The following is an 11,335-nucleotide window of genomic DNA, read 5'->3' as shown; positions in this document are numbered from 1 at the left end:
GGCTTTCCGAAGCGCGGCTAATGCGGAGCTTGTCAGCTGAGCTGACCCAGTAACGTTGACTGAGACTTTATGCTTCTTCTTCATCACTTTGAACCAAAGATTCACTCCTAAAGTAATCCAATAATCACCCAAAATCCTTACATTACACTGCTAAACTAAAATACCTAATTAAAATGAATTAAAATAAATTAAGTTAAAGTATTAAATTTGGTCACTAACACATCCTTGACCCAACCCACAAACCACCGCCGACACATTTCCCTCTTATTCCCTTTCACTGGGCCGTGCCACACTGCAAAAACTGCCTTTCTCTCTTGCTGACCGTGATGGAGGGCATGCTCAAGCAGTCATGATTCAAATGTAAAACAGCGCAAGGACACGGACAAGAACAAGAAGGTAGACGAACAAGGCGCTAACTTACAACTAAAGTTTATTCGTGCCAACATCAAGTATAAATACTGTAACGTCCCATGAGGCACAAATAAATATAAAATACATGTAATGGACGCCACGTGCCCCATAGCGACCGTTATGCGCTGTCACTGTGTGAGCACGTGGCGTCCACTACATGTATTTGATCTTTATTTGAGTGTCATGACGTTACACTATTTATACTTGATGTTAGCACGAATAAACTTTAGTTGTAAGTCAGGGCCTTGTTCGTCTACCTTCTTGTTCTTGTCCGTGTCCTTGCGCTATTTTAATTTTAATCATGAAATACCAACTAGCCCAATCTTCTACGTTAGTCAACTTCAAGCAGTCAGTTCGAACAAATTATTGCCGCACTAAAAAGATTGCTATGTGACTTTGGCTAAGCGAGTGTCAGAATTTTAGCGAAAGTCTTGTAGTCCACATTACAAAAAGCAATCGAACGGCAACCCTTGATGGTTTTCTGTTTGTCTGGGTCTTGGGGTTTGAAATCATAGAGACAGAACCTGCAGGCTTGAAGAGCTTCTAAAAACAACTTGCAGCACTGGGCATAACAGTTTCCTGTACGTTGTAAACGTCAATTTTGTAAACAACCCTCCCCCCCCCCCCCCCCCCCCCTGTCTTTTATCCGGCCCGCTCCGTCTCCGCTTTGAGGTGATAGGACCCGCTGCAGCAGAAGGTCACCTACTTATGGCCTAACGGAACATGGCTTGCCGTTTTGATATAAACTTTTGGGGCTACCTACCCAGTCAATACGTCAGGCTGAAAACAAGGGTTATTTGTGGTAATGCGGTGTTTTTGTTCATGAACTCATATTAAAATATACTATTTCCAAAACTCCCTGCATGCAACACTGCGCGCCTTGCATTATGGGACCGGGTTGGCCATAAAAAATAGTGGCATGGTTTCGGTTTCGAGCGGCATGTTGACGAAGTAAGGCATCTCAGCCCTGCATAAAAGTTAGGTCAGCGTTTGCATTTATTTCATGAGTTCCCCTTCGTGATAACCCCTGCTGAGGCGCGGGCCGTCAGCGGCCGTCAAGGCCTGCCTATAGGCTTAGCTGGGTGTAGGAGTAAGTGCAAAAATAGTCCAAAAGCCGGGAGATGTCATGATTAAAATAAGAACACCAACTTCACATAACAAGAAAAACAACTTCATTAAACGTTTCGCATCCCATGCGGGAGGCATCATCAGTACAAACACAGGAATGAGAGAGCTTCGGTCAACGCAGTCCTATTTATCGGGAAGGTCCATATAAGCTTCCGGGAGGGGGCCACGGTTCTTGGTGCAGGCCGACTTATCACCGCGGATGAGCCATGACTCAAGTAGTTTGCGTGGGCCCCACCTATCCTCCTTCGCCAAGGTGGTCGCGGCTGTGAAGTCAAAGGTGTGTCCTGTGGTCCACGCGTGGTCGACCAGCTCTGTCTTGAGACGGGTGGCGTTCGTGGAATACTTGACGCCACGTTGGTGTTCTTTCATCCTGGTTATCTTCTTGCGTCCGGTCTCTCCAATGTACGAAGAGTCGCAGTCCTGGCAGGGGATCTTGTACACAATGCCTTTCTCCGTGTCCGCAGGGGTGGGGTCCTTTGGCTTAGACACAATGCTTGCTATAGTTCGGTATGGTTTATACACAGTTCGAATACCTACAGGTTTTAGGGCGCGGCTTAGCGACTCAGACACTCCCTTAACTTACGGAATGCACAAGACATTACGTTCTTTGTCGGCTGGATTGGAGTGCGTTTTTCGTTTCGTCTGGTTGATTACCTCATCTACAAAGCGCCCGGGGTAGTTTCGCTACGATTTGTCGAAGTATCTGGTAGAATTGCTAACACCCCTGACAGGGAACAATAACTTTGGTGTAAAAAATTCCCAAGAGTTTGTACAATTGATTCGCGCTCAAACTCTTCTTCCACACGAAAGCATGATTTCGTTTGACGTTGTTTCCCTTTTCACCAATGTTCCCACCGATCTTGCAGTTGATGTCGCCCGACAACGCTTACTTGATGACCGAACGCTCTCTACTCGCACGTCTCTGCATGTAGATGATATTATTTTGGTTTTGCGTTTTTGTCTGAACCAATGTTTCTTTGCCTTCCGTGGAGAGGTGTACCATCAAGTGAATGGCTGTCCAATGGGAAGCCCTGTCTCTGTCACTGCCGCTAACTTTGTAATGGAGTATATCGAAGAGAAAGTGTTCGGGGAGATTGTATTTCCTGTCAAGATTTATCGTAGGTATGTTGATGACACTTTCGTTATCCTAGACAAGAATTTTGTTGATGATTTTCACCAAAGCTTAAACAGCGTCGACCCCGCGATTAAGTTTACCCACGAGCCTGAACAAAATAACATGTTGTCCTTCTTAGATGTGTGTGTGATCAGAACTGACGAGCCGAACTACAGGATGGAAACCAAGGTGTATCGTAAACAATGTGATAGTGGTAATTTTCTAGATTTTCTTTCACACCACCCTGTAGAGCATAAGAAGTCTGTTGTACGAACTTTTGTTCACAGGTCAAACACTGTGCCCTCTAACGCGACCTATTGCGCTAATGAGCTCGCACGTGTACAAGAGTCTCTGCAAAAGCGAAACTACCCCGGGCGCTTTGTAGATGAGGTAATCAACCAGACGAAACAAAAAACGCACTCCAATCCAGCCGACAAAGAACGTAATGTCTTGTGCATTCCGTACGTTAAGGGAGTGTCTGAGTCGCTAAGCCGCGCCCTTAAACCTGTAGGTATTCGAACTGTGTATAAACCGTACCGAACTATAGCAAACATTGTGTCTAAGCCAAAGGACCCCACCCCTGCGGACACGGAGAAAGGCATTGTGTACAAGATCCCCTGCCAGGACTGCGGCTCTTCGTACATTGGAGAGACCGGACGCAAGAAGATAACCAGGATGAAAGGACACCAACGTGACGTTAAGTATTCCAAGAACGGCACCCGTCTCAAGACGGAGCTGGTCGACCACGCGTGGGCCACAGGACACACCTTTGACTTCACAGCCGCGACGACCTTGGCGAAGGAGGATAGGTGGGGCCCACGCAAACTACTTGAGTCATGGTTCATCCGCGGAGATAAGACGGCGTGCAACAAGAACCGTGGCCCCCTCCCGGAAGCTTATGTGGACCTTCCCGATAAATAGGACTGTGTTGACCGAAGCTCTCTCATTCCTGTGCATGTACTGATGATGCCTCCCGCATGGGATGCGAAACGTTTAATGAAGTTGTTTTTCTTGTTATGTGAAGTCGGTGTTCTTATTTTAATCGTGTAGGAGTAAGTCCTACAGCGTAGTGATGCGTTAGCTTGAACTTAGAGAAATAGACGTAGAAAGGACAGGACAATAGATAACAGCTGATTAACAACTTTGCTTTCGTACTCCTCTTTGCATGTGCAATCGTCTTTTTTACAAGCTCTTCTTATATACATAAATTAACTATTCCCGCACGAAAATGTCAGATATGGCCCTGATATATTTTATATACGTTCAGATATGATAATATAAGCAGTCAAATAGGGCTGTATTTCGCCAGATATGGGAGCTAATACGGCCGTATTTCGCCATATAGGTGGGCAAATACTGGCAGATCTGGCCGTATAAGTGCGTAAATACGTCCATATATCACCATATACGCGTGCAAATATAGCGCCCCTGATAATGATATATGGGCCCGTTTCAGTCGTGCAAGCAACAAGTTATACCCTTACGAAAATGGCAGATCTGGACTTATATAAAAAAAAGCTAATATGGATATATAAAAAATTGGGCAGATCTGGCCATATCAAGCACATCAGTTTATATAAGCCTTATATAGCCAGATCTGCCCAATTTTTTATATACCCATATCTGGGTCTGCCAAATAGGGGTATATCTGCCTCCCATATCAGGTTTTTTTTTTCTATTCTTGCAGATTTGCTCTTAAAAAAATCATGAAAGCTACACTTATGTGGTTTCTGCCGGTGAGTTATACGCCCAGGAGGACATTACGTGGGCGCTAAGCTGTGCGATTACTCGGCCAATTAATTAAAATTCACTAATTAACTTTTCAATTAGTGAAAATAGACATACGGTTCCAATAAGCCGCTAGCGGGGCGTCGTCCAAAATCCCTAAATCAGACATTTTCAGAAAGACTTTCAGCGCGTGAGAAGTGTGGTAGTGCACTAAAGTAACCACTCGTGGAGCAGGTACAAGGCTAGCGGTTTCGGTAAGGCGCCCGCGCAATTTTTCTCTTACCTAGCCCCAGCCTTGTACCTGGTCCACCAGTGGTAACTTCAGCATACTACTGCGCTTCACACGCGCTCAGTCTTTCTAAAAATTACTGTTTTAGGGGTTTGGGCGACGCTCAGCAAGTTTCTAATGAAACTATATGCCTATTTTCACTAATTAAAAGTTAATTATTGAATTTTAATTAATTACCCGACTTATCGCAAAGATTAGCAGATTACATAACGTCCCCCTGGGCGTATCACTCTCGTACAAACCGCATAAGTGCAGCTTTCACGGCTTCTTTTAAAACAAATCTGCAAGAATAAAAAAAAACAAAGACGGTATCTACCATGCTGGTAGTTGACTCTTCGACCCTCCACAGCGGAAGCAATGGTAAACTGTGCCGCGCTCGGCTGCAGCAATTACCCGGTATCCCGACGATCGTTTCGTCGGCATGAACCGCGAGACAGTGTCCGTCAAGTTAGAGAAAGTACAAGCGGGAGGAGAGGGATACGCCCGCGGATGACCGAGTTAGCGGCACGCATCTCATAGCGGCGAGCAACGGCACTTTACTACCGTTGTTTACGTTCGCGCACGCCTTTGTATCCGCTTTTGCCCATTCGTGGAGTAGGTGTCTTGTGCCTATCGTTACATAACGCCGATAACGGCGATCGGTCGGCGGCGGCCCCGCGTGCAAGTTCGCCGAGACGCCGCCGTCAGGGGATCGGTTTGTGCCGTCCGCGAGACGCTAACCCTTGCAAGGAGCGAAAGTATCTTGACATGCCGGTTAGGAAACATCATAATGTAAAGCCTGAGCCAATGAGAGTTGTCCGTTATTTGATTTATCCTCATCCCAGGGTTTAGATTATGACGGTAACCTAGCGTTGTTTACCAGTATTTCGCAAAATCGTAACAATCTTTCTACAAGCGACTCGTAAAGCCGCTCGTCAAATTTTGGAAGGCGTAATTAAGAGTGTGCTGCTGTTGTTTTTTGGCGACACGTCAAAACTTTGTCGGCGGCATATCAAAACTTTCTGCTTGTAGCGCAATCGCACTAATGCCGAAACATTCTGCACAATGATTCTCCCGTCTGCCAGGAGATAGACGCGGCCTAAATCTAGAGGTAATCTGGAATACATTTAGGAAAAACGATCAATTGCCACGAAGTAGGTTGCGGCGCACTTACGTTGACGAGACGCGACTTGAAAGGTGTTATCCACTGGAGATGTCGACACGGCCACGGTAAAACCACCACTCGAACACAGAAACGCGAAGGTGCCCGTGAAGATTCAACACGATGTAGCACAAGCTGTCGTTTGTAGAACCGAACACTAAACGCATCACAAAACATTCTTGGGCTTCTTTCCCGTTCCCGATCTCGGAATGCTAAACGCATTCCGAGATCGGGAACGGCTAATGCGTCATCCCTCAAACCACGTGACCACTCAACTCTTACAACGCTTTCAGCTTAGGGAGAGAGAGAAAAGGATCAAGGGAGAGGCCAAAACGGGGTTTCACGAACAAAAGGCTTATCTTACGGGGCGGCAATAAGGGGATGTGTCACTTGTAACGAAGGTTGACAGTGCTGTGAATGCTATGTGTGGCCTTGGGCGCCAGGCAGGTGCGATGTCCTACTTTGTCACCAGATTCTAAACTGTAGTCACGTGACCCTAACCGGAGACACGATTGGCCTAAAACACGCGTAGCGCCTACCCTGCTGTCAATACCGAGTGAACATGCAGCTCTATGAAGTCTAGCTTTTGAACTCATAACGATGCGAGTTTCATGATACTATGTTTTACGCTGTATAAACCACATTATAATTTTAAATAAAAAAATAAACGCGACAATTTTTTGGTGCATGATGTCGACAAATAAATAAATAAATAAACATGTATATATGTATGTTTACCAATAAATTTAAAATCATGTGTACACTGTTTCAATTTTTTTTATGAACGAGTTACACATAAAATACCACGGACAGCGCATCTTCCGACTTTCAACACACGATGAATCGCCGACGCTCGCAAACGAACGGATGCGATGCTACGCAAACGGTTTTGAAAGAGCTGCGTATTGTACTCCGGGCGCAACGGCTTCCGTTCGAAGGGAAAAGGATTCGGGACGGCGAAGTAGCGTCTTGCATCTTGAGTAAGCTAACGGTTCGTGTTTAGCCGCTCAATTTAGCGGTGAAATATGAAAAAAATTTGTTTCACTGCCAGATTTCGCGGGAAAATTAACGTCACGTGACATACGTACCAATTCAATTTCTCGCTAAATTTAGCGGGGCGGTTACACCGATGGCGACGCCAACACCGCTTAATTTAGAAACGGGTGCCTAAGAGCTGCGACTAAAATCCATTGTTTGATTAAGTCGCGTTCCGATCGCACTACGTCATATTGTCACACATCAAACATACAACCAAATTTCATTTGTCTTTCAATCTTCAAGTTGCGCAATTGATTAATTGGTCCAAATACCTGGAATAACTTCACTTTAAGGATGTTAACAATAGTTAACCAATTACATGAGACTCATGCAATATAGATCAATCAACTAGTGCCTTAGCGAGTACATATAACTTGTTGCTTCCACAACTGAAACGGGCCCATACATCATTATCTGGGGCTATATTTGCACGCGTATATGGATATATATGCCAGTATTTACGCACTTAAACGGCCAGATCTGGCAGTATTTGCGCATCTATATGCCGAAATACGGCCGTATTAGCTCCCATATCTGGCGAAATACAGCCCTATTTGACTGCTTATATTATCATATCTGGCCGCATATAAAATATATCAGGGCCATATCTGACATTTTCGTACGGGTATCTACTCGCTAAGACACTAGTTGATTGATTTATATTGCATGAGTCTCATGTAATTGGTTAACTATTGTCGACATCCTTAAAGTGAAGTTATTCAAGATATTTGGACCAATTAATCAATTGCGCAATTTGAAGATTGAAAGACAAATGAAATTTGGTTGTATGTTTGATGTGTGACAATATGACGAAGTGCGATCGGAACGCGAGTTAACCAAATAATGGATTTTAGTCGCAGCTCTTAGGCACCCGTTTCCGAGTTAAGCGGTGTCGGCGTCGCCATCGGTGTAACCGCCCCGCTAAATTTAGCGAGAAATTGAATTGGTACGTATGTCACGCGACGTCAATTTTCCCACGAAATCTGGCAGTGAAACTAATTTTTTTTTCATGTTTCCCCGCTAAATTGAGCGGGTAAACACGAACCGTTAGCTTACTCAAGATGCAAGACGCTACTCTGCCGTCCCGAATCATTTTCCCTGCGAACGGAAGCCGTTGCGCCCGGAGTACAATACGCAGCTCTTTCAAAACCATTCGCGCAGCATCGCATCCGTTCGTTTGCGAGCGATGGCGATTCATCGTGCGTTGAAAGTCGGAAGATGTGCTGTCCGTGGTGTCTTTTATGTGTAACTCGTTCGTAAAAAAATTTGAAACAGTGTACACGTGATTTTAAATTTATTGGTAAAAATATATATACATATACATATTTATTTATCTATTTATTTGTCGACATCATGCACGAAAAAAAATAGTCGCGTTATTTTTTAATTTTAAATTATAATGTAAAACAGCGTAAAACATAGTATCTTGAAACTCGCATCGTTTTGAGTTCAAAAGCTAGACTTCATAGAGACTTCACTCGGTATTGACAGCAGGGTAGACGCTACGCGTGTTTTAGGCCAATCGTGTCTCCGGTTAGGGTCACGTGACTACAGTCTAGAATCTGGTGACAAAGCAGGACATCGCACTTGCCTGGCCCCCAAGGCCACACATAGCATTCACAGCACTGTCAACCTTCGTTACAAGTGACACACCTCCTCGTTGTGGCCCCAAAAGATAAGCCTTTTGTTCGTGAAACCCCGTTTTGGCCTCTCCTTCGATCCTTTTCTCTCTCACTAAGCTGAAAGCGTTCTAAAAGGTGAGTGGTCACGTGGTTTGACGGATGACGCATTAGCCGTTGCCGATCTCGGAATGCGTTTAGCCGGACCTAGTTTGGCGTGTGAATTCTCCCTCTGTGGCAGATACGTATGTCTGCTTCTGCAAGCGATTTCTTCGAAGAAGCCAAAGAATTTTTTGTGATGCGTTTAGTTTTCGGTTCTACAAACGACAGCTTGTGCTACATCGTGTTCAACCTTTACGGGCACCTTCTCGTTTCTGTGTTCGAGTGGTACACTCTTAGAAAAAAGGGTACGGATAGTCCTCCCTTACGGGAGGAACGGTCTTGTAACCTATGTTCCTTTAGAAAGGGAGAAATTTTCGTCCTTGAAGCAGGGGAGCGAAGTTCCACCGTCGCTTGCATCTCAATATGGCGGCCCCGAATCGAGAAAATCGAGCCCAATAAGGCCTAACGAGGACGCTACGTCTCTTGTACGGGACGAGAGCAGCAGCAAATAAAAGCGTAACACGAGCTTTCCGCAAACTGTGTTTATTTCCGAAGCCAGACTCCCCCCACAGGTACAGACACAGGCGTTTCGAAAGCAGTTACTCAGTCTTCTCGTCGACAGCACTGCGATGTTAAACGGATACAACCGATACCTAGTTACTTCGCGCACTTTGCGTCTTACCTTTGGTGTTCCTCGAGTCACAATTCCTTCGTCAACCGCACATCACGGAGAAGGGCAAACTCACTCCGCGAAACCAAAAGCCGCTCTCGAAAGAACGAACTCGAAGCCGCTGCAGCCGCTGTTTATCGCGTAGCGTGATAGAAGGTTAAATCACTAGCCACCAGATGGCGGGGTCAAGCAGAGTAATTGCAAGTACTAGGATAGGTGGCGCTAGGTACCGCCCAATTCATGTTCTACAAAAAATAATTTGCTTCTTTCAGGCCACTACTGTGCTTGAGGACCCTCTACTATACACACATGACACCCATACACTTATTACAAGCATCAGGTGAACATACATTAAGCACATGCACTGCACACACAAATATCAATACAACGGAACACCACACTAACCCGAACACTACACCCGTGCTCTGCGTTTCCGTCTTTTATACTGGTCGTTTTGAACGTGCGGAACTTTTCGGTGACTCCCTAAGCAATAAAAAATATTCCCAGCATGTTGATTTTTTCCCTGCATTGTCATACCTCTGAGAGTATTTTGAAGGGCTCAGGGGTTGAATCTCTTATTAAAAAGTAAACGCTCAATCATGCCGTAATTATTTGAACGCCAATAAATCAAGCCGCTCCAATGCGGTTCGAAGCCATGAGTTTGTTTCCCCACACGGCAAGTCGTAGCTTGTATTTCTATTTGTTTTTCTATTTGTGCTGTTCGCGCGAAGCTGCAATTGCCGTTTGAATTAATCTCTGTAGAGTGGATATTCAGTCAGCTGGAAGTAATGCTTCACGGACTGAGAAATTGCTTTTCGATCAACTTGAATGCAGTCAAAGCCGCGACTTGCGGCAGGTGTTAAGTGTACGGAACTACGCCACTACGCCGTGGCGAGCCCGAAAACTTCTAGCGCCCATCCCAGCGCGCCACGGAGGGCAGTTTCTCCAGCAACCGTAGTATAATTAAACAGCAAAATAAAGGGTAGCTTTTTTTTCGATTTTACCTACTATTGTTTTTAATGCCGAAATTCCATACTGTAAATAAACGCACTTTACGTCACGCTTTCGTACTGTTCAGTCCTTGCCCCTGAGCGCAATCGCTGTCGGGGACGAGACAATTCCGACAGTCACATTGGCCACTGTACGGTAGGAGCTTCTACTGTTCAGACCAGCGTTCCAACATGACTATCCGCACGTTGATCGATTGCACGTGATCCCTCAAGTGGTATTAAACTTTTTAATGTAAAGCGGAATATCAACCTGCGACACCCCGCCCCCTCCGATCACAACCCGACCAGCGGCATCAAAGCCCAACAGTTTACGATCTCATCTTCTTGTTACACCACTGATACGCGAACACATGGTCACATCGGCGATAATTCCAGTCTTCTGTTCACAACCCGAACACTGTCATCACGATGTTGCAGCTATGTTGCTGACACGCACAAACACAAAACCACGTTGAACGCCGGTTGCACTCGGCATCGGAAAACAGAACCGAACTCAGGGGGGAAGGCACCCAGGCAGCCGGCAGCAAAGCCTGCCTGTCTTGGACGCAGTTCCTGCAGTTTCCATAACGTCGAAAACGTCGACACAGTTCCGCGTGCTTTCGCTACTGTAGTCTGTAGTGCTGCAACCTGCAGTGGCTGTAGTTCCGTCGTTCCGTGCCGCGCGAGTCACGCAATCCGGAGACGGCCATCCCCCAGTGTACGTGGCGCTGCTGGCACTGCTCCGAACTTCGCTGTTTCTAGCGGCTTCGTTTGCTCGTTTGATAAAATTAGTGATAAAAACGTCAATGCAACCGAAATGTTCTGGACGTTTAAACTAGAAGATGGAATTACAGGCGGCCTTCGCTGCCGCTGAAGCTCAATCAACTCAACAGCTATTTATTAAGCAACGCGCGCAACCTGCTCGAAAAACGAAACCGAAAGACGATGAGTCGGGAGGGCGAAAGCTTTCTCCCGTCTGCCTGGAGAAGGAGAAAAACATTTCGTTCCTCCCCTTTTCTCGTGTCCGCTTGGGGGCGCGTCGGTAGAAGGGAGGAAGGCGCGCCGTTGCTACTTTTTTCCTCCATTTTTTCTTAGAGTGTAGTTTT

The sequence above is a fragment of the Ixodes scapularis genome, unplaced genomic scaffold (genome assembly GCF_016920785.2).
Source record: "Ixodes scapularis isolate PalLabHiFi unplaced genomic scaffold, ASM1692078v2 PGA_scaffold0__279_contigs__length_252992795, whole genome shotgun sequence".
NCBI lineage: Eukaryota > Metazoa > Arthropoda > Arachnida > Ixodida > Ixodidae > Ixodes > Ixodes scapularis.
The sequence above is the reverse complement of the archived record's forward strand: the minus strand, read 5'-3'. Positions refer to the sequence as shown.